The sequence below is a fragment of the Marmota marmota genome, unplaced genomic scaffold (assembly GCF_001458135.2).
Source record: "Marmota marmota marmota unplaced genomic scaffold, marMar, whole genome shotgun sequence".
In the NCBI taxonomy this organism is placed as follows: Eukaryota; Metazoa; Chordata; class Mammalia; order Rodentia; family Sciuridae; genus Marmota; species Marmota marmota.
Genome location: NW_026000102.1, coordinates 3,084,839 through 3,109,673, shown reverse-complemented (window position 1 = coordinate 3,109,673; position 24,835 = coordinate 3,084,839). Strand labels below are relative to the sequence as shown.

The following is a 24,835-nucleotide window of genomic DNA, read 5'->3' as shown; positions in this document are numbered from 1 at the left end:
GGGGGGGGGGGGGTGGTTTACAAAGCATTGAACCACTGAGCAACATCCCCAGCCCTTTATTTTTTTATTCTGAGACAGGGTCTCTCTAAGTCGCTCAGGCTGGCCTCAAACTTGCCATCTTCCTGAGTCATAGAAGGTATGCACCATTATGCCCTGCAATAGTCGTTTAAAAATTTAAGGTTGCTGGGAGCAGTGGTACACACCTGTCATCCCAGTGGCTCATGGGCTAAAGCAGGGGACTCTCAATACAAAGCCAGCCTCAGCAACTTAGCAAGGCTCTGAGCAACTTTACGAGACTCTGTCCATAGACAGACAGACAGATAAATGGTACTGGGAATATAGCTTAGTGGGTTCAATCCCCAATACCAAACATATATATATGTTTTGGGGTTTTTTTGTTTTTGTTTTTTTGGGAGAGAGAGAGAGAGAGAGAGAGAGAGAGAGAGAGAGAGAGAGAGAATTTTTTTAATATTTATTTTTCAGCTTTTGGTGGACACAACATCTTTGTTTGTATGTGGTGCTGAGGATCGAACCCGGGCCACACACATGCCAGGCAAGCGCGCTACCGCTTGAGCCACATCCCCAGCCCTATATATATGTTTTAATGTACCACAAATAATAAAATATTAATAACTGAAAAACACCGATTTTCTTTCCTTTTTAAAAAAAAAAAAAAGAAAAAAGGTGGGGCTGGAATTGTGGCTCAGCGGTAGAGCACTCACCTAGCATGTGCGAAGCCCTGGGTTCGATCCTCAGCATCACATAAAAATAAATAAAATAAAGGTATTGTGTTCAACTTCTACTAAAAAATAAATATTTTTAAAAAAGGCATATAAGACAGGGTTTATTTTAAAAGGGGTAACAGACTCCTCCCAGGAGGGAGAAGGGGGCAATAGCTGGTATCCTGGTATCCCAAGAAGTGAGCACATTCTGCCTTTTTTATATGTCCTAAGCTTCCTTTGTTCTCTAACTTTCTTCCCCTTATCTCCTCCTTCCTACATACTATGTACTAGGCCCAGGAGAGGCTCCATGGGATGGCCAAAAGGTGGGAAATATGGGCAGGAGCCATACTGTTTTAATGATTACATTTTGCAGCACACTTTTTGTTCTTTTCCATCAGACATCAACTCTGCACCTGAGGCAGGAGCATCGAAAGTTCAAGGCCAGCCTAGGCAAGACAGGGAAACCCTGTCTCAAATTAAAAACATAAAAAAGGGCTGGGGATGTAGCTCAGCGGTAGAGTACCTCTGTGTTCAATCCTCAGAACTGCAAAAAAACAAACTAAATTAAAACAAAAGTGTCAGATGCAGTGGTGCACACCTGTAATCCCAGCAGCTCAGGAGGCTGAGGCAGAAAGATCATTGAGTTCAAAGCCAGCCGCAGCAATTTAGCAAGGACCTAAGCAAATCAGTGAAACCCTGTCTCTAAATAAAATACAAAAAAAGTATTAGGGATATGGCTCAGTGGTTAAGTGTCCCTGAGTTCTATCCACACTCACATATCCTCCCCCTTGCAAAAAATAATAAATTAAAACAAAATTCTTAGATAACATTTTAAACATTTTTCCTGTGGTTTAATTTATGCAAACCTCATTGTACTACGCAAATAAATAGTAATATATGGAGCAAAAAATTAAAATTTAATAATTTGAGCCCTCCAAAAAATTTTTCTATTAAATCTTTGTAACAGAAAAAAAGCATTCAGGGGCTGAGATTGTGGCTCAGTGGCAGAGCGCTTGCCTCTCACCTGTGAGCACTGGGTTCAATCCTCAGCACCACACAAAAAAAGTAAAGATATTGTGTCCATCTATAACTAAAATTAAAAAAAAAAAAAGAAAGAAAAAGAAAAAAAGGATTCATTATAGAGAATAGATTTGGTTGAAGGTCCTTGGTTGGTAGGTAATATAAAAAACTTCAGAAGGTTCATCATATATTATACCACATATATGGGAAGTATCAACCATACATAACATTTTTAAATATTTAAAATGATAAAAATGGGTGTGTTGATACATTCCTGTAATCTCAGCTATTCTAGAGGCTAAGGCAGGAGAATCACAAATTGAAGGCCATCCTGGGCAACTCAATGAGACCCTGTCTCAAAATGAAAAAATAAAAAGTGCTGGGTGATACAGCTCAGAACCCCTGAGTTCAATCCCAAGAACCACAAAAAATAAATAAATAAAAATATCAGTAAAACAAAAACACTTTGGAGTGATAAATTAATAAAATTTCTCCAATCTCACTCTGAGAGACAACCACATAGAAAAGAACCTACTCAACTGCTTCTGTTGTTTGTGCAAAGCATAAATTGGCTCAACTAAGAAATCCTGAAGGCCATGCCAAAGAAGAAATTTCAACTGCCATTTTACTAAAATACATAAAAGTCAAGTCACTACTGCTGCTGAGGTTCAAAGCCAGCAGAGATTTGAATATATTCTTCTAATCAGCTATTTTAAAATTATAAGTAAATAATTTGCTGAGCTAATGGTACAAATAGGTGTGAACACAGCAGCAGGCACCACTTGGAGATTTCTGAACCAAAAGTAGTTTTCAAATGCAGCACTATATGCGCTCTATTTTGTTCCTCTGAAGCCCAACAGTCATATATAAACTGGCCCTTTCTTAAAACTACAAAAGCCCATGCACTTTGTGGAAAAGAAGACAGGAGAACAGATCTAATTGTTCACCTTTCAAATGTTAATGGGATACTTTAATTTCATAGAGCTCTCCTATACATACGTACCTACCATACTCTTAATAATCTTAACACATAGGGCTGGGGCTCAGTGGTGGAGTGCTTATTTCTTACTTCGATTCTCAGCACTGCATATAAATAAATGAACAAAATAAAGGTTCATAAAGGTCCACCAACAACTAAAAAAAAATATTAATACATGGCAGGCACTTTGGCACACGCCTGTAATCCCAGGAATTTGGGAGGCTGAAACAGGAGGATTGCAAGTTCCAAGCCAACCTCAGCAACTTGGTGAAACTCTGTCTCAAAATAAAAATATAAAAAGTACTGGGGATGTGGCTCAGTGGTTAAGTGCCCCGGGTTCAATCACTGGTACCTCTCCCAATCTTAAATCTTTGGGGTGGGGGGCCAAACTGAGGATTGAACTCAGGGGTACTCAACCACTGATTCATATCCCCAGCTTTTTTTTTTTTTTTAAACACATTTTATTTGCTGGGTGGTGCTGGGAACAAACCCAGCAGCGCCTCACACATATGGAGCAAGCGCTTTACCACTGAGGTACAACTCCAGCCCCTCCCAGCCTTTTTTGTATTTCATTTAGATACAGGATCTCATTGAGCCACTTAGTGACTCGATTTTGCTGAGGCTGGCTTTGACTCAAGATCCTCTGGCCTCAGCCTCCCAAGGTGCTGAGATTACAGGCAGACACCACCATACCTGGTAAAATCTTAAATCTCAACACATAACTTTCAACTAATACTCTAAAACATTTCCTATTTTCTTGAATACTTATACTAACAAATCATTCTTTAATCTCTTTTTGGTTTCTCACCCCACCACACACCTTTTACCAGGAAAAGTCCCTACCTCTTCCTCCACTACACATTAACCCCAAACTGTTAACATTAGCTAATACATCCTCCTACCAACAGTACGAAAAATGCATTCGTTAACATGGAAAAAATGATGACTTATAGAATGATGTTAGACTTCTCATGTTATAGTTCTAAAAACTGCTGACATACCCAGAAGTTATCTTTGGAAATTTCACAAATCATTATGCTCTCCTTTTTGTATTATTTGTTTTGCTTTCCTCCATTGCAATGGAAGTGCTGGGAGGGTAGGAACTTTGTCTTTTTTATGTTGTCATACCTAAAATATTACTGAGCACATAGTCAGTTGGTGCTCCCTAATACTATGAATTTGCTTGTAAGTGCCAGGCACAGTCCCAGGCACTCTGTCCTGCCATGGTTTGAATACATCCCCCCAAATTTCATACACTGGAAACTTTTAATCCCCATACATCAGGGTTAGGAAGAAGAGCCTAGTTAAGAGGTAATCAAGTTGTCTAAAAAGTGGGTTAGCCATCATAAGAAGGTACCCTCTTGCCCTTTACTTTTTTGCTATGGGATGAGGCAACAATGAAGCCCTCACCAGATGCCTGTGCTGTGCTCATGAACTTGCCAACCTCCAGAACTGTGAGCTGAGACCAATCTCTACTGCTGTCAATGAGCTTGTCCCTGGTATTCTATAAGAGCAACACAAAACAGATTAAACACGACCCAGACCCTACAGGTAGTCATCATTTTCTCATGTTAATTAAGGAAGCAGCCACAGAAGGTAAGCAACTCATAGTCTCAGAATAAGCAGCAGAACTGAGAACAACTCTTTGCATAGCAGTTAACTAGCAGGCTACACTGAATAAACTGACCTAATTACATCAGAAAAGCCTCCCTGTGACAGTAATAAAAACTGAATGAGGGCTGGGAGTATAGCTCGGAGTTGGTGCTCACCTAGCAGGTGCAAAGTCACAGGTAGGATTCCAGCACTGCGTTTAAAAAAAAAACTGAGCTAGATTACAATTAATTTGGCCAGGCATGGTGGCACACACCTCTAATCCCGATGACTCTGGAGGCTGAGGCTGAAGGATTGCATTCAAAGCCAGCCTCAGCAACTTAGCAAGACCCTGACTCAAAATAAAAAAGTTTAAGAAGGACTAGAGATGTGGTTCAGTTGTTAAGCACCCCTGGGTTCAACCCCCGTAACATACATACATACATACATACATACTTAAGTACACTGATTTTTTTCTGCTAATTAAATGTCAACATTAATGTTTTTCATTTTCATTTCAAATGTATGTGGACTATATCATGGATTAGAATTAGGCAAGTCTAAGACCCAAATCACCATTATTTGGAATCAAATAACATGGTCACAACAACAACAAAAGACTTAAAAATGAACTTTTGAAATAATCTGTTTGAAATGGACATAGGATACCTCTTTATTACCCTCTTTTTTGTTAAAGTCAGCACTCTCATGGCCAAACTAAATCTTTTTATTTTCTCTAACTAGAGAAAATATTTTCCCACATCTTCTACACATGTTGTACTCTTTTTTTCCTCATTTTAGGTTAAGAAGGATAATTTTATCCATTAAGTTAAAAAAAATAATATCCCCATCTAAGCTAACTTTCCTTTCCACCACACACCAATCCCCTATACCACATCCACCAGTAAAACAGTACCAAACTAGGTTTATTTATAAATATCAACCCATTTTTGTTTCTGTGACTTCAGCTCCTTTTTAAAAGTGTACCGTACAAAAACGCTGGAAGCCTGTGATAAAGACAGCTCTAGATAATTTTATCTCCTCAACAGCAAAGGGGACAGTAAGGAGACCTGACCACTGAGAAAACAGGTTATTCATAACATAATCTGCTTCACCCTGCAAGGCCTGACTTTATTACAAGTCTGTATCCAATGATTTAAATCCAGCTAGTGTAGTGGTGCACACCTGTAATCCCAGCTATTTGGAAAACTGAGACAAGAGAATCTCAAATTCAAGGACAGCATAGGCAATATAGCATAGAGCCTATCTCAAAATTAAAAAGAGCTAGGTATGACATATCTCTGTGGTAGAGTGCCCCTGGGTTCAATCTCCAGGGCCTAAAAAACACAAAATTTCAAATCTATCCGGTGTGTGTGTGGGGGGGGGGGTGTATACACGTTGGAGACTAAACCAGCTCAAACCAATCCAATTGGGGGGGGGCGGGGGGTGTATGGAGAACATGCCTTTATTTTGTTTATTTTTATGTGGTGCTAAGGATCAAACCCAGTGCCTCACACATGCTAGGCAAGCGATCTGGCACTGAGCTACAGCCCCAGCCCCCAATCCACAGTACATACTTTCTAATAACTTGGAGCCAATAACATACTTTAAAATTTAAGGTTGTCCACACATGCCCCTGGACAGAGACATTTCTAAACCCTTCTATACTCATCATCCAGCCCATGGTGTCTCTCGGTTCCTTTGTACACTCTAAGAAGTAAGAAGGGGGAAACATTCTAACCATGTTATGCCATTAATACTAATGTTTATTTGTTCTGAGTTTTACAAACTAACTCTAGGAAAACAAAGACCTATCCCCTTTTTTAAGCAAAAACATTGGTTTCCTATTATAAGTGGATGGTTCTATTGGCTTCTTGGACTACACAACTGCAAGCAAAGCCCTTTGATGATGGAAAAAAACCATAAATGTAATACTTATTAATAAGGTACATCATTTATCAGTTTCCTCAAACCAAAAATAATTCTCTCACAAATAAACTCTCACATGAATAAATAAAAGCTTGTCTTGTTCTATCATTTGCTTAAAAGAAAAGTACAGTGGCCATGGGAGGAGGATTAAGAAACATAGCCAGCCAAATCCATAAAACCTCCAAAGTAAGATAAAACTACCCTGCGGGAGCCGCCAATGCATTCTGACCTAACAACTGTACACAGTTGCACTAATTAAAATGAAAAGCTAGTCTGCATAACACACAAGCAGTTCACTGAACTGCAATGACAAGTTGACAAGGTTCACCATCTTGCCCTTCTGTTCCCTACCCTACGATGTAATTAAAAATAATAATAATAATAAACACAAAAATACACACAAAGCTGAGGGGTGGGGGTTTGTGTGCACACACATATACAATCAAACATTTCAGAAATAATCACAACCACGTAGACTGGAACATATCCAATAAACTATAAACACACACGCACACACACAAAGGAAGTGGTTCAGCTACATCACACTAGTTCTCTCCTCAATTCATAAATGGAAAACCACAAAAACAAGACAAAAATCTAAAGGCCTTTTTCTGGAAACCTTACAGTGAATGGATGTGGGTTAAGTCTTTATGTTATTGAACAGTTCTCATTGATGCATCACTTTCAATGACCACAGGGAAGGAAAAAGTGTAATCTTAGTCAATTCTATCATGCAAGGAGATCAAATAACATTTCAAACACAGCCAGTCAAGCCCCAGCGCCTGCCAGAGTACAATGAGCACTCAAGGGCTCTGGACTAAAAACCACCTTTCACTAGTCCCAGAGATCTTTATAAAATAGTTTAAACACAGTAAATTACAGAGTTGAAAAAAATAAATACAAGCACCTAACTGGTGCCCTCACATTACTGTGAAACTGCTGTTAAGCAGTCCTTGTGTTGATTTACTAGGCAATGTAAATATTCAAAAAGGCAACTGCCTCTCAGGGCCCAAATCCACATGCTTTAAAATGCAGAGTGGGTGTGCTTCTGGAAACAATTGCCCATAGAGCAAGGGGCCTCCATAGGATATTGTTCCCATGTGTAAGGTCTCAAATCATGTCTAATTTAAAGTTGGAGTTTGGGGGTGGGGGGCGGGCTCAGTACAGTATTTTGGACCCAGAATTTTCCAAGATTTTGTCACTGTTTTCTACTTCTACTCAGAAATCTCAATCTTTAAAGAACACATGCATACAATTTCAAAGGGAACATGTAATCTATTGACCCCTGTATTCTTTCACATACCACTTTTTAGATTTTCCATATGGCTGAAAGGAAGACTCTAGCCAAACAATGCCCCACGGAGTGCAATGGCACATGCGCCAGGGAGGCTTAAAGACTGAGAGTAAAACAAAGTAACCTATTACGTGAGTTTTTCTCAGCAAACTGAAAGTGGTCGAGCAGGTCTCCCCAAGGCCTCAGAGAAGGAGATCTGAGTCAACAAGGGGAAGAGGGGAGGGTAGCGGGAAACCCCGACACATACATCTCCCTTCCCTCCTACGCCACCCCCCCCAACACACATATAAGCACACAATTTAAACTTGAAGAAATCTTCAAGACTACCCCCTTGCATTTTGGCTATTCTGGCAAAATAACCCTGTTTTGGCCCAAAAAAACAAATTATATTTGGGCTTTAGTAGCCCCACATTACTTCATAATCGAATCGAATCTTATTTTTAAGCTTCAATTTACTTCACTATAAGCAATGAGGTTTTCAAATCAAACAACTACTTTAGCATTATACAGGCTTTCCTTTCAGAAGAAAATGTATATACACATTCATATAGTGCTTTCTCTCCCTAGAGATATTTTCTGTTCGGTTTAATTGAAATTTCCAGAGTTTGAGGCAACTAACATGCTAGGAATCCAAACGGAGACACGATGAATCCCCGCCACCTATTGCTGGAAAACCATTGACGTTCTCGATACTCGAATTCATCTTTCTGGGGTCAGCTGGACACTGGAACACCCACCTCCGAGAGCGCCCGCGCCCACGCTTGCCCAACTTCCTGCCCGAAACCACTTCGCCCTCCCGGCACGAGGCCGCGGGCCACTTGCCAGCTGCAGGTCGGCAGCAGGGGCCGAGCCCTCCCGCGCTCCTCCTCTGCTCAGGGCCAGCAAAATCCCTGCGGGGGCAGGGGCTGGACGGTGGTGCGGAGTGGTGAAATTCACTCGCCAAACAAAAGGAGGCCCGCGCGGCCGCAGGGCAGCGCTGAGTGCCCGCAGGTCCCGTGGCTCGAGGAGGGGGTGGCTGGGCCGGGCTCTGCCCGCGGCTGGAGAATGCAGCCGCTCCGGCCCACGCCTGCTGCGCGTGGCCACCAAGCTCTGCTCCCGCACCTACAGCCCGGGCGGCCGGGCCAACACTGCCACTTGCCTGTGACCCAGACACAGAGGGAGAAAGAACAGCCTTCCCGCGACAGCGGCGACCGGCAAAACCCGGACTGGAGCCCGGCCGGCTCCGCGCGCGCCTCTGCCCGCCACCGCTGTGGGCGCGCGAGCGCGCGTACACACACAATACCGGCTGCAATTTTATCTCCTTCCTTGCTTAGCCAGCCTCGGTTCCCCTCATTCTTCCCTCCCTTCCCGACAGCCGGAACTGGGAGGCTGTGTGATTGATGGCAGCTCTTAATAGCGTGGTCAGCTAGAAAATGCATCTGCAAGCAAGATATTAAAGAGGCAGCGCATCCCCGTGAGTGATCAGCAGTTCACACATCCTAGAACTGCCTCTGCTTCTGCCAGGAATAATAATGCCAACCACTTCTGACGTCTAACAAATGCAGATGAAACCAACAACCATAGACAAGCCAAACATTTGTTTCAATGATGCATAGGAGAAAGCAGCATTGGTGTCAAAACAACATTTCCGACCCTAATTTTCTTTACAGTTTAAGAATTCTTTGTAAGTCATTTGATATAAAATCTCTCCAAACCCTTTACTACACGAAAATAAAGACCCATCTGCTAGACAAAACACAGCTTAAGTTGGGCTTGACTGAAATTCATCTAATAAGGAAGCAAAATAAATGCACATTCCGTACCATGTGGCTTTAAATAAACATGTAACTCACTGGCTACTACATTCCAGACTCCCTCATTAATTCCATTTGTATATGCATGTAAAGACAATTTCCAACTGTTAACTCCCCCCCATTAAGTCTTAAAAATTCATCAATTTACCATTATATATAATTATAATGCACTAATTTTTTCAAATGGAAAACATCAACATGCTAAATCGCATTTATGTATTGCCTAGTAGTAATAGCCAAGTTGTTTTGTGTGTGTGCTGTTGGGTTTTTTCTTTTTTTGGTACCAGATATTGAACCTAGGGATGCTTTACCACCGAGCTACATCCCAGCCCTTTCTTATTTTGAGACAGGGTTTCTCTAAGTTGCTTAGAGCCTTACTAAATTGCTGAGGCTGATCTTCAACTGGCAATTCTCCTGCCTCAGTTCCCCAGTCGCTGGGTTTAGAGGGTTGGGCCACCATGCCCAGCACCCTTTTGTCCTCTTAAAAAATTTTCTTTTAACAAAAAAGGATTCTCATAGAATATGAATTCAAAATACTCAGTATCAGCCCAAATTTAAAAGTTACAAATTCAACATTTGAATGATCGCTTTGGGTACCTTTACTGTATATTATACCTTGGACTTTCCAGGCAAGTTTCAAGGAACTCTCAAATAGCTTTATAAATGTTAATTAGACTTTCCAAGGTCCCTGAAAGTTGTTGAATTATTGGGCACCCTCTAACCAATAAGCAGAGAGATTCAGACAGATTAAAGTGATTTTCTAAAGTCTCTCAAAGAGGAAGCCCACAGGCCCTTCCTCTTTGGTCCAAATAACCAAACTGACAGGCATGTGTGCTATTTAAAGACCATTCCTGCATTTTTAAATAAAGATCAAGTTATTCTACAGAGACTGGAATATCTAAAACTAATAGCATATATCCTGAGAGCAAGAGTGAATGAAGCACTTCTAAGCCATCCTGAAAGGTGGCTATCATTGATACAAACAAGGAGGTGACTATAGTGCAAATCTAGCCGTATCAACTCTACTAAACACTGTTCCTCAACAAAACCATCCTGAGGTTTAAAAAATATGCTTTACAATCAAGTGGCTTTGAGATCACTCCACATATCTAAGAGATGAAATTCATCCTAAGGCTTGCCTACAAAATCTCCTCCTGTACCTGGACTCACTTCCATTTTCTTACCAACTATATTCAGGCTTATAGCAAAGTCTGAGGAGAGTTTGTTTGGGTTTGTTCGTTTTTCCTCCACAAACCATTTAAAAAGTGCTGGTTTATACTGAATTGAAAAAGGCTGGTAAGAACTATCAAATTTCTAAATTCAGAATTCATACTGTACTTAGCCTCTGAGGGAGTCTAAATGCTTTGATGGCATTTTATTACACAAAGTCTTTTGTTCTTTCTTGCATCTTCTGCTGATCTAATCCACCCACATCTACCACCCCACCTTCCAGCTACACCAGTCCTTCTATTCCCCCCAGGTATTAGAATTCCTACCTGTGGTCTGCATTGCTTCTTCCCACTGAACAGGAATAATCTCCTGGCCTCTCTACCACATACACAGACAGGTTAAAGCCTGCTCCCGCCTTCAAATCTCAGGTCAAATACCATTTTTTCAGAAAAGTTTCCCCTGAGGACATATTCTGGGTCAAATTCCTTTACTGTAAGTCCTCACAGAACTGTGTTCCTTTCCTTAAGAGCATTTATCTCAGTTTGTAATTCATTGGCGTGATTTTCTGATTAATGTCATAGCTCCCTCTAGACAGAGTTCCATTAGAGAAGGTTCTATACACTTGCTGTCATCAAATTCCAGTGTCAAGCACACAGATCTGTGGAATGATAAGTGAACTGAAGGCAACGACCCCATTTTACTCATTTTGTATATTCTCTCTATGTTTCTTGGCATGAAGAAGCCTATCTCAAACAAGCAAGTAGCATCTATGCAAATAAATATGTCTTCTACTAATCTTCATAAATCTAGTAAAATAACTTTTATCCCCAATTTATGGAAACGTAAATAACTGTGCCTAGGATTAATCATAAAAACCCTGATAATTTAACCAGGGTCCCATTTGCAAGCTATGTTTTTTTAAGAGTTGATGAGGTACAGAAGCCATCATTAATGTACTCAAGTCAAGCTTTTCCTACTTATTGGCATTTAAACAATATGTAGACAGAAGCAGGTAAACTGGCAGACCAATAAATTTTGCACACACACTGAGTAATACAAACAAAATATAAAACTTGGAAAGCACTTGTACACCTTGTACACTAGTTTGTCTTCAAGCTTTTTGGAATGCAAAAGTACTACCAAATTCTTCTCCAAAGAGAGGAGTTAATCCTCACCCCTCTTTGGCACTGAACTTTATTTGCATTTTTCTCCTCTTCTAATAAAAAGCCTCTATGTTCCTGAACATGGAAGCTTACATAAGAGCTCTTTTCACCTGAGGGCTTCCAGTCAGTGGTAACAAACCGTTCCAAACCCCACTCACATTCTTCAAAGTTAAGAACTGATTTTAAGCACCATTAGAGTGAATCTGTAAATTGAGGAATGTGCAGAGCAGAAATGGAAATTAATACAAGAACTACAATTTTTTCAGGTGTTTTGCATCTAAGAATATTAAAAATGAAAGAATAACTGTGTAAGATGAAAAAATATTAGATTTAACCCACCCCCACCCCCCTAATTAATACACATTATTGCTGTGAGTATTTCATTTGGCATTGCTTGGCTACTACATGATCTCTCCCTGGCCTTGTCTGGCATTGCTAGCTTTTGTCCTGCACTCCATTCCATGCAAAGTCCACCTCCTGGTTTCACAACTCCCTTCATTTATCAAAACAACCCTGTCAACTTGAGTACCATTAACAGATAATGAGAGGAGACAACAGATGCAGTTAGGAGCAAAGCACTCCATATTCTACAGGCCTCAGCATGCAGCCAAGTGAGCTGACATCTGACTTTATCCTAACAAGTTATAATTAAATCAAAAGTCTAGTTAAACTAACATTATAGCTATGACCAGGAACTACCAACAAGGGAAATGAGAAGTATAACCTTAGCACTAGGTTTACAGGGCCCAGGTTTTTCCAGATCCTGATCCTAAAAAACCCTGCATCTACTCTGTCCACCACTGTCACAGTAAGGAGGAATCTTGGCCACATCTTCTTAAGATGGCCTCATTTGGCCACTACCCAAGACCACCAAAGGGAGAAGAGTGCATTTTTATGTGACAGTTTATAAACAGTAATATCATCTAATAATAACAACCGAAGTCAACCAATTGTAACTATCTAGATGAGACAATCGACATTCTAATAGTGTTATCTAATGCATTCAAACCTAGCAACTTGGCTCAAAATTGTCAAAATGTCAGAATACCCAAGTAAGCAAACAGTAACTGAATCAAGATAGCCATGTTTGCACAGTACGCTAGAAGGTTTTATGTTACTATGCAGAATATGGATATAGAATTTTATGCAAACTACCCTCTCCTTTCCCTTTGCACTCACCAAAATGTCACCTCTCAGAAAACAAAAACTGAAAAAAGAAAAATCTTTTAGAAACCCTTTTAAATTTTTTTAAACTAGAGCAGTATATGCCCCATAGAAAATATAAGCAATTCCACTTAATACAATGAAATCTCTCCAAGTTCTCTTCTAGAATGTATGTAACATGCACACATATCTAAGAACACACATACTCATTTGTCTGAAGGTTCATCCTGTTAGTTTTTATTTCACAAAAATTCAGTCCCACTATTAATGCTATAAGGCAAATTGTTGTTTCTCTCAATTCGGATCAGACAGTAAACATCCCATTCCTGTGTACAGAGGCACAGAATTCTACAATGGTAAAGTACTAAAAGTACCAAGTCCCTAATTGAAACTGTTGCCACTGGTTTTTGTTCTCAAGATTGTTAAAACAAATTTCTGAAAGTCTTTATGTACAGCATAGGAATTCATAGTTCAATAGATTACATAATGTTGTGATCAGAGAGATTTATTCAAACTGCCTTCTAAAAAACTGCATCAATGTATATTCTTTTTTCCCCATTTTTTTTAAATATTTATTTTTTAGTTGTAGTTGAACACAATACTTTTACTTATTTTTATGTGGTGCTGAGGATCCAACCAAGGGCCTAGGACATGCTAGGTGAGCCCTCTACTGCTGAGTCACAACCCCAGCACCACCACCCCCATTTTTTTTATTGGTGCATTATAGTTGTTCATAACTAATATATACTTTTATCAACATGGGTCCTATACCCACACTTTCAATCTGGTTTATTGCTCCTCTGATTTTGGAGTATGTACTCTCCTAGATCCCATATCTTTCTGGCCATTCTCTGTTTCATTCAATGATTCCCCCTAAATATAAGTAGTCCTGAACATGTCTAGTCTCTTATCACACTCTGGCTTCTCTCACAAGGGAGGAGATTCACTTTCAAGCTGCATCTGTGTCAGTGATTCCAAAATTTTCTTTTGCCAGCTGAGTTTGCTTTTTAGCAACAGACCCATGTTTGCAAATGCCCTGTGGGGTCCACCATAATGCTATTCTACATACACTCTCCAATCATCTCAAATCAAATCAAATGTTCTTCTCCATAGTCCTGTTTTCTCCAACAAGGTCCCAGGATAAAAGGAAATTGTGATTTTTATCCTAAAATGCATGTGAAATCAGAATTAGCATATGAAACATAAAATACTTCTTTAGCTTTTAGGACTATCACATGACTCACATTATTTTGACAACAGGAATATAACCTTAAGTCATAGTTCCAACACAGTCCTAAACATATACTTCAGAGCAATAAATTGCTACCAAGTATTTAAAATATTACTTCACAAAATAAGAAAGTATTGCCATTACTAAAATATATTGGGAGGGGGTAGCTTACGGCAACCACTTGTCAATTTCCAAGAAAAGAGGGCAAAAGTATGCCACTCAGAGGAAGACCTCTGGAAAGCAAAAGCTCAAAAACAATGAGGGTGGAGTGGGGATTGGATGGACTCAGGTGCACTTAACCCAAGAGCCACATTCCTAGCCCTTCCTTATTTTGAAACAGGGTATGCGTTGCTTGGGGCATCACTAAATTTCCTGAGGCTGCCCTCAAACTTGCGCCTCCACTTCTAGAGTCTATGGGATTACAGGCATGCGCCACCACACCCAGCAAGCTTTAAATATCTTTAAGGACATATTCATTTTGAATTCACCAGAGGTCTCAGAATGCATAAATGAAATTATAAAATACCAATAAGAGATATACTTGTCAAGGACAAAATACAATTAAGAGAGATTTTCTCATTGGGAAAAGTATTATAAATTTAAAACAAAACAATTTTATGAAAAAAGAGCTGGAGGACTCTGAACCCTATTGGATGTTTAGAATGAGGACCTTCATGTATCTTGAGCTCATAATATGTGATAAAATCAGTTGGGAGATTCAGCCAAGTTTATTTGGAAGCAAGCTTAAGACAACTCAAAAATGCCAGTTGAAATCACTATACCAAGAATTCAAAATATTAACTAGGTAGGTAGATATCTATGTAACTAACATAATATATACAATTTCAAAACCTTGTTTTGCCCTTTTCATTATTATTCTTATTGTGTTTTCCCTAGCATTATGCCTTCAATAGACTAACTTTGTGTGTGTGTGTGCGCGAGCGTGCGTGCTAGGGATTGAACCCAGGGCCTAGCACTCTACCAACTGAGCTATATCCCCAGCCCTAGACTAACCATTTTAAAATAAAATCACACAAATCTTTTTCAAGAGAAACATTTTTAAGTGTTTTAAAAACTTAGATGAGTACCATTTGCCAGTAATGCAACCACAGGTAGCATTACTGATTCAGCTACTAATTCAGTATTTTCCTGCCTAAAAACCTATCATTTCTCTCCAGAAACGGTCCTAAGATTAATTCAAAATATATATTCACACACAGCATAAAATTTTGGTTAAAACAAAACTCAAAAGCCAGAGTTTCAAGAATGCCCGACCTAAACAACTCAGGGTGGTTTCTTTCATGTTCCTCTGCGACAAGGCGGGGGAGGGGGATCAGAGTGAGACTGTCACAAAAGACAAATGCTAAACATCCAGTTCTGGAGTTTAATTTCAACTGGCCAAAAAAAGCAAATATTTAGATTGCAGGAAATACAATTTTGTACAAAATAAGAGTCAAGCTAACTTCTAATGTTTATACATCATTTGATTAATTCCAACAATAAAATCTAAACACAGATCATACCCTCCAAAGCTTACAGTGCAGCACATGAAAGCCCTCTCCAGGGCCTCTGCTAAGTTTAAACGATTATAATGTAAAGCATGTTCATTCTCATAAGTGAAAGGAAATGACTGCCAAATGCTTCCTTTACAATCTCTCCAGAATAGGGCAGGTCCTTTAAGTGAGATTTTCCTGACATTCCAATTGTAGCAGACATTGAACAAACAGAGGCACATTAAAAGCTGACCTGGTTCTATTATCTTTTATTGAAGGCCTGGCAAAGATCAGACAGGAGCCCTGTACTATTTACATTTTTTGGTGCATTAATCACTTTTATACTCAAGGGCTTTAGAAGAATTCAAAAGATTTTTTTTTTTTTTATGAAAATAACCACAGGATATAACCGTAGCTATGTTGGGTCTTTTTCTCAGGAAGGTCAGAAGAGCTTTAAAAACAGGAAGTCTTTGCTATAAGGTTGAGAATGTTTGTTTTAACAGTCTAAGGTGTTATCATTACAGTTTATAGTCAGATGTTATGGAGAAGTGCAGTTTATTCTTTCCAGCCAAGAATTACTGTCCCTCAAGAAAGGGTTAAAACAGTGCCCAAATAACTAGAAGAGCACATTATCTTATTTCAAGAATTGTTATAAAATCTGAATCACATTCGTCTTCTATAAAAGTTAAATAAAAACCATACTAATAAATACTATGAAAGCCTAGAAAAAAATTACCAGTGGGGTTAAAAACTGACACTTGTCATTTTATACCTGTTTTCAACCAACTGCCTCATTTTTAATCATTATACTAATATTAATCATTGCAATCAAACATTAGAATAAGCAGGGCGCAATGGTGCATGCCTGTCATCCCATTAGCTCCTGAGTCTGAGGCAAGAGGACTGCAATTCAAAGTCAACTTCAGCAAATTAGCAAAACCCTAAGCAACTTAGGGAGACCCTGTCTTAAAATTAAAATAAAAAGGGCTGGGATTCTGTTCGGTGGTTAAGCACCCTTGGGTTGAATCTATGGTACAAAAAAAAAAAAAATCATAAGAATGACAATCCTGGGCTAGAGTGGTGGCTCAGAGGTAGAGCGCTTGCCTGGCATGCATGAGGCACTGGGTTCAATCCCTAGCACCACATTATAAAAAAAAATAAAATAAAATAAGAATGACAATCCTTGCTGAATACAAATTATTGCTTTAAAAAAAAAAACAAAACACTAATTCAGAGCTGGGGCTGTGGCTCAGTGGTAGCGCACTTGCCTGGCATGTGTGAGGCACTGGGTTCGATTCTCAGCACCGTGGATAAATACATAAAAGTCTAACAGCTAAAAAATATTTTTTAAAAAAAGCTAAAATCAAGAGGATGGGGTTATGGCTCAATGGTAAGGTGCTGGCCTAGCACGTATGAGGCGCTGGGTTCAATCTTCAGCACCACATAAAAATAAATAAATAAAATAAAAGTATTATATCCAACTACAACTAAAAATAAAAAATAAGAACACTAAAATAACCAGGCAATGGTGGTACACACCTGGAATTCTACCTACTCAAAGAGTACAGGGGCAGTAGGAACAAAAGTTTGAGGCCAGCCTAAGCAACTTAGCAAGAGCATATCTCAAAAATTTAAAAAATAACAAAAGGGCTGGGTGAACTCAAAGTCAAGGGTCCTATGTTTTCTCTCATATAAGAAGGCCTAAGAGGAAAAACAGGGGAAAGGCAGCTGGGACAGGTAATGGAAATCTCATGAAAACAGAAGACCATTAGTATAGTAGAGAAAGGGGAGGTACTAGGTAATGAAATTGACTAAATGATATTGTTCTGTTGTTTGCATGCAGGAATATAAAACAACAAATCCCACTACTACGTATGATTATAATGCACCAATAAAAATTTAAATTAAAAAAATTGTCAAAGATAACAAAGAAGAAAGAAGTCTGGGGATGTAGCTCAGTTGTAGAGTGCTTGCCTAGAACGTGGGTTGGGGTAGGCGGGTGGGGTGGGGACATAAATCAATGCAGATTAACTAAAAAAAAAAGTTTATCCCCAACAAAAATTATTGATTTCTGCTTTTAAGGAAAAATTTGAAATTAATTTTAAATTTCTACTAGAATGTTAAGCATTTCATAAAATATCCAACATTAAGGATGTTTTATTTCAAAAAATATAATTCCTTTTTATTCTTTGTTTTCACAGGCAACCAAAAAAAATGGCTTTCTCACTCATTAACTCCATTTTACATGAAATTAATTGTTATAAGCCAAAAATCTAAGTATTAAAATACACATATATCAATTTAAAATTCAGGGGCTAGGGGTTTAGCTCCAAGGTGAGTTCAATCCCTGCCTTCCCATATATATATGTATGCATACACACACACACACACACACACACACACATATTAGTTTGAAAAACCAGAGCATCACAGAATATTGAGTTACTTTAAAATATAAATACAAGGGGGCTGGGGATGTGGCTCAAACGGTAGTGCACTTGCCTGGCATGTGCAGGGCACTGGGTTCAATCCTCAGCCACATAAAAATAAGAGATGTTGTGTCCACCAAAAACTAAAAAAATATAAATATTTAAAGAAATTTTCTCTCTCTCTCTCAAAAAAAAAAAAAAATACAAATACAAAAAGCTACTGCCACAAAAGTTTACCATTTACCCAAGGTATGCCAAAAAGGAAAATAAGTCAAACTAATTTTCTATTTGATAGTTACATCAACCTTAAAATGTTATTAATGTTTTTCCTCCAAAGCACCTCTAGGGGGTTGAACTGCCTTCATTTAGCATGAAGGAATAAATGACATCTTTTAACTTCTGGTCAGAAGGCATCCCTAGAATAACCTTATCTTTGCATAACAACTAATTCCAAAAGGATCCTACTAGTTTTCAGTTTAGTGTACACTGTGCTATGTTCAGATTTCTTTCATGGATACTGGAAGACAATACAGTAATGCCTTTTGACATTTCTGAAGAAAGAAAAGTCTCCAACCTAAAATTCCATACCCAAATTGTCAATCAATTATGGGTAGAAACTAAAGATATCTTCAGACATACACAGTCTCAAAACACTTCCCATGTGTCCTTCTCAGGAAGAAATTCAACAAACAGTAGAGGGAAACCAAAACCCCATCAAAATGAGCTCTAAGGGAATGCCCAAAGGCATTATAGGTAATACCCCTTCCAAAAGCTACTAGCTCTAGACACCCAACAAGAGATCCTAGGAAGTTATCAGAGAATGAGTTATAGATTACCTAATGTTTTCCATTAATTGAGAGGCTTTTACTGAGGGGGGAGGTGCAGAGTATGCTGGGGATTAATTCCAGGGCCTCATGAGTGCTAGGCAAGCACTCTACAACTGAGCTACACCTAAAACCCTTTCTTTTTTTGAGATAGGGTGTCACGAAATTGCCTAGACTAGCCAGGTGTGGGGGCACATGCCTGCAATCCCAGGGGCCCAGGAGGCTAAGGCAGGAGGATATAGAGTTCATAGCCAGCCTCAGCAAAGGCAAGGCGCTAAGCAACTCAGTGAGACCCTGTTTCTAAATAAAATACAAAATAGGGCTGGGATGTGGCTCAGTTGGTCAAGTGCCCCTGAATTCAACCACCGGTAACCCCACAGGCAAAAAAAAAAAAAATTGCCTAGGCTAGCCTTGAACTTATAATTCACTTGTCTCAACCTCCCCAATAGCTGGGATTACAGGCATGCACCAGTGTGTCCAGCTTGGTGCATTTTATTTACTTCTGCTGAAAACATGAGACTTATTAAGAGATAGGCACATATAAAACTAAGAAATTTAAAAAACAATTATTAATTCCAGGAAAAACTAAAAAAATAGTAGAAGAAACAGAATTAAACCATAATAGAACATGTGTTTCATAAATACACACACACACACACACTCCTACAAAAACAAAAGCATTCAATACTGATTTAATTGCAAACTGTGATGTAACCACAATCCACACTGGGAAGATGGAAGAGGAGAAAGTAGGTGACATACAAAAGCTAAGTCCTCATCTCTCCTTGGGTGAACTCACCAAGTAATGTCAAAAACAAAAAACACATGCATAAGCATGTCCTTTAGCAACATTAAGTGGGGTGGGAGGGGTGATTTTAAAAGTTAAAACAGAGTTAGGGGCTGGGGTTGTGTGGCTCAGCGGCAGATATGTGAGGCACTAAGTTCACAACTTCAAAGTCAGCCTCATATGTGAGGCACTAAGTTCAATCTCCAACACCACATAAAAATAAATAAAATATGGGGCTGGGGCTGGGGCTTAGTGGTAGAGTGCCTGCCTTGCACATGTGAGGCCCCTGGGTTCGATCCTCAGCCCCACATAAAAATAAATAAATAAAGATATTGTGTCCATCTACAACAAAAAAAATAAATATTAAAAAAAAAAGGCTGAGGCAGGAGGACTGCAGGTTGGAGGTCAGCTTCAGTAAATTAGTGAATCCCTGTTCAAATTAAAAATGAACTAGAGTTGTAGCTCGGTGATGAAGCAACCTTGTGTTCAATTCTCAGGGTCAAAAAGAGGTTTCCTCTAAGAAGTAGAACTCTGGTATAGGGGGACCAAACAGGAAACTACTAAAATAAACAAACTTTAAACACCATTTAATTCTTGAAGTTCATACACACATATTATCTATATTAAATTAAAAAGTAATAAAATTAAGACCTTAACTACCTCTTCAATTTACTGACGTTTACTGTTGGCTTTCTAGAATGTGCTCAGTCATCTGAGGGAGAGACTAAGTAATGGGGCACTAGCCAAGGAGCAGGCATCAGACTGAACTTTGGTTTTCTTCATAGACCAATCTGTACTACATTTTGCCACCTGCCAGCAAAACTCTTGAAATTTAGGATCTCCAATCATCATCATCATCATCATCATCATCTTAGACAAAGGAAAAAAAAACAGAACAATAAGAAATTTAAAAATAACTGCTACAAATAACATTCAATCACTATAGTTTTAGCATACATGAGAAACTTATCACTGACATAAAGGCTTTTAAAAGCCGGGCTCAGTGGGACATATCCATAATCCCAGCAACTCAGGAGGATAAGGCAGGAGGGTCACAACTTCAAAGTCAGCCTCAGCAACTTAGCAAGGCCCTAAGCAACTTAGTGAGACTCTGTCTCAAAATAAAAATAAAAAGGGCTGGTGATGTGGCTCAGTGGTTGAGCACCCCTGGATTCAAACTCTGGTACTCAAAACAAGCTATAAGACAAAATACAAATATATACCATCTAATTTCAAAGAACTTAATGTGAATTTTTTAAACAAGCCATTTGTCAATTCATGATTATGTTCCATAATCAGCTAAAGATCTTTTAAATTTTTTTTTGTAATTGTAGATGGACAGCGTGCCTTTTGTTTTCTGTGGTGCTAAGGATTGAAACCAGTGCCTCACACATGCCAGGCGAGCACTTTGCCACTGAGCTACAGCCCTAGTTAAAGTTTTTTGTTTTGTTTTGTTTTAATTTATTTTTAAGTTGTCGATGGAAATTTATTTTATTTATTTTATTTATTTATATGTGGTGCTGAGAATCAAACCCAGTGTTTCACACATGCCAGGGAAGTGCTCTACCACTGAGCCACAACCCCAGCCCCTGAAGATTGTTTTTTAAAGAGAATAAGGTGGATTTTAAAAAGCGAAATTTGAGGATATTTTAAATTAATCATTAGGTCAACAGCAGCAGTTTTCAATATCAAACACAATGGTTTGACTTGGAGAATACTGCTGAATTTTAATGCTACTGTTTTGTCAATAAAAAGGGCTTTTCTTGACTTCACACATTCTCTAATAGTTCTCTAGATCCAAGTTAAAGGTTGGCAAGCAGTTTCTCGTGACACAAAATTTCCTTTAGTTCTGGTTTGTTATAACTAAATGTGCCAAGTGGCAAATTAAGATGTGGAAACACTTTAAAGGTTATGCTTTCAAAGTATTCAATGACTCAAACAGAGGTATCATTAGGCAGTAGCAAAACAAATAACTGGAATACCTATTTCATTTGCGATCTAGTAAGTTTCAGATGGTTAACTTTACAATGACCGCCAAGAGCTATTAGGATAAACTTTGAAAGGACACAGACATATATATACAGCCTAGATTTCCACTAGAAGCCTGGAAAGTAACCAGAATGTGTCCTGTTTTTGGCACTAAAGGCGATCAAAACAGCCCAGTGATTTGCATAGAAAGCACTATTGTGCTGTCTGCACTGTGTATGCTTAGTGTCCATGGGAATGCTGACATGTGCACTGCCAGTGGTGACTGAAGAGTCAATTAAGCAGTGGGAAAGGCTTGCAGCAGAAATTCAAACTAAAAATAATCCATTTACAGGACAGCAGTACAAGAAAAGCCACTAAACTATAATCAGTCTGTATTCCCAGTTTCAATAGTAAACACAGTTGTTAAGAGTGGTTAACACACAGACCATAAGTGCATGCAATTTCAAGTAAGAAACATCTGTTTTACCAATAGTATCCTCTGTTATAGTCCCAATTTCTCTGCTCCGGGAGAATCTGAGAATGAGAACAAGAGCAAGAACGACTTGTGGAAGAGAACAGTCAGTTCATTTCAGGTGATACTGTGTCTTTCATGTAAATTCCCATAATTATTAACTTTAGATTTCTAGAACTTTAGCAATTTCCTTTAAAAAACAAGGTAGATGAGGCTGGGGATTGTGGCTCCGTGGTGGAGTGCTTATCAGGCATGCATGCATGAGGCGCTGGGCTGGATCCTGGCACCACATAAAACAAAATATAGGTACTGTGTCCACCTACAACTAAATATATATATATTTAAAAAAAAAAAAAAACAGGGGAGATAAGGCTCTAACCTCTCATTCTGCTGTTTCTTCGTCCCCACCAAGCTGGGACAGTGCTCCTGTTTCTGATGGGTATTAAAATGAAGAAAATCAAGCAAACTACACAGGAAAAGAGCTTCTGTTTCAAGAAAAAATATGGTGTGGGCCCAATGGATCTCTGACATCATGCAAAGCACTAGTTAATCAAGGTTCACACTTGTGCGTCTGTGCGTGCGTGTGTGTGTGTGTGTGTGTGTGTGTGTGTGTGTGTTGTCTACTGGAAATAAAACTGTCATTTAACTTTACCACTGTATTACTCTGGGTGATTTTAGTGGTGAATGATGCTCTCCTTGTCTGGTGTCCTAAGAGTAGGCAGCCCATCTCGTCCCTTACTAACAAAGTAACCTTGGCAAGTTTCTGTAGGCTCACCTCTAAGACTCCATATGCTCTTTAAAGTGTAACTAATAACAGTCTCAACTATACAAGGTTATCAGGATGAAGATGTTAAATAACTCAAGTAAAGCCTTGTTTTGAATGCCCAGCCCACAGGAAATGCTGAATGAATGTTAGGCGTTTATTAGCACTGAATTCGTGGACTCTGTCATGCACATATTGCAAGGACCAGATTAAACAAAAAACAATGGCCTCCTAAATTGCCCCATCAGTAAAGTTAGTGATTCATTATTTATTTACAAAGCACATCACTCTGTAAATAAAGAGGGGGAAAGCAAACTAAGCATTTTGTTTTTCATTCTTGTTATTGACACTACTACATTTTTATATCACTGAGGAAGAACATGTCTTGACAGATGCTTCACTGGTACTGCAAGCTGAGCAACTATCACGAAAGGCAGTGCCTACCTCAGCAGTAAAACAGCAACTGCTCTATTGATTTGCCTGATTCACACTCCAGACAGTGTAGTGGAGCCACACAGTGGCCAAGCACCGTCAAGGCACTGTGAACTAAGCATTCCACCCAATGCTTTTGATGAAATGCAGTGGGGTCCACTAATGTTCTTAAGATATTAAATATCCAAAGGGGCTCAAGGTATATTACAAACAAAGTGGGGGGGATCACGAATTCATTTTCAGTAGCACCCTACTATAAATTTACTAAATTACTGAAATACCACCAATTTATACGACATAAAAGCAGAACAAATAATGGAGATTTACCATCTGTGTAATTTGAGCTACAGGAAAGGCACATTCCTATCAAAAGAAAACAAAAAGATTTCTACAGTCACAAGCACTATATTCAAATAATTTTCCTGATTTCTATTTTCTCTGAATTAGAAAAAAAATGGTACTACCAACAGTTTATGGGTCCAAAACTGCCAGTCTTCAAGACCTATTTAAATGACTACCATGTCTACTACCACTCCCAGAATTAATCCTACCCTTCTTGATGCCACCTCTCTATCCTCCACCTTTCTCACATATTTAAAATTATTTTCTTGAGCAGGGCTGGTAGCACACACCTATAATCTCAGCTACTCAGGAGGCTGAGGCAGGAGGAACATAAATTTGAGGCCAGACTGGGTGGGTACCATACCACAACTCCATCTGAAAAAAATGTTTTCCTTATAAATTGGTCTTCATGACTACATGAAGCCACTTCACAGCACAGAGCTGTTTTATTCATTTCTGTAATCCCTAATCTTCCTAAATAATGTATTCATCATTTACAAAAACTTACTAGGCCTACTATGGCCCAGATACTTTATTCATTTAACAAAAATTTAAAGAACAAGCACTGTTCTAAGCAGGTGGAGTAAATTTGTAAACACAGGAGAAAGAATCCTGGCCTCATGGAACTTGCCTTCTGTAAGGAGAAACAACCTTATCTGATAATGCTTTATCCAGCATATCCAAAGGCAATGGATGCTAATGAAAAAGAAAACACAGGGCAATATCAGGAGGACTTAGAGCCTGCACAGGGTAAAATACTAGTACAGAGCTAAATGAGCGGTCAGAGAAGGCCTCACTGAGACATGAAATTGAAGCAGACCTTTCTAAGGATGTGAGAAAGTTAGCAAGATTGTCAAGTAGGCCTCTGGGAGAGCATCCCAGGCAGAAGAAACCAGCAGGGCAAACCCCTGTTTAAAAAACAGCAATAAACCAGTATGGCGGTGCACGTCTGTAATTTCAGCAGGGAGGCACTAAGCAACTCTGTGAGGCCATCTCTAAATAAAAATACAAAATAGGGCAGGGGGATGTCCTTCAGTGGTCAAGTGCCCCTGAGTTCAATCCCCAGTACCAAAAAAGAAAAGAAACAACAATAGCTGGCTCTGTGGTGTGTTCGAGGAGTCCCACCCACTCTGGATGCCGAGACAGAAGGATCACTTGAGCACAGTCTGAGCAACATAAACAAGACCCAAAATATAAAAGAAAAAGCAGAAATGTCAGAGGGGCTAGTACATAATTAGAATGGGGAATTAAGACACTAGCATAGATGTGA

The 24,835-nt window shown here is 39.1% G+C and overlaps 1 protein-coding gene across 1 annotated transcript in view; it reads right to left on the bottom strand.

The window, feature by feature from the left end:
* Rere (arginine-glutamic acid dipeptide repeats) overlaps positions 1 to 8,700 on the bottom strand; it is a 294,428-nt gene extending 285,728 nt beyond the window's left edge. The window contains 1 exon segment of the mRNA XM_048783657.1: positions 8,272 to 8,700. The gene's annotated coding sequence lies outside the window, so the exon portion shown is untranslated.
* Between the last annotated feature and the right edge of the window lie 16,135 nt (positions 8,701 to 24,835).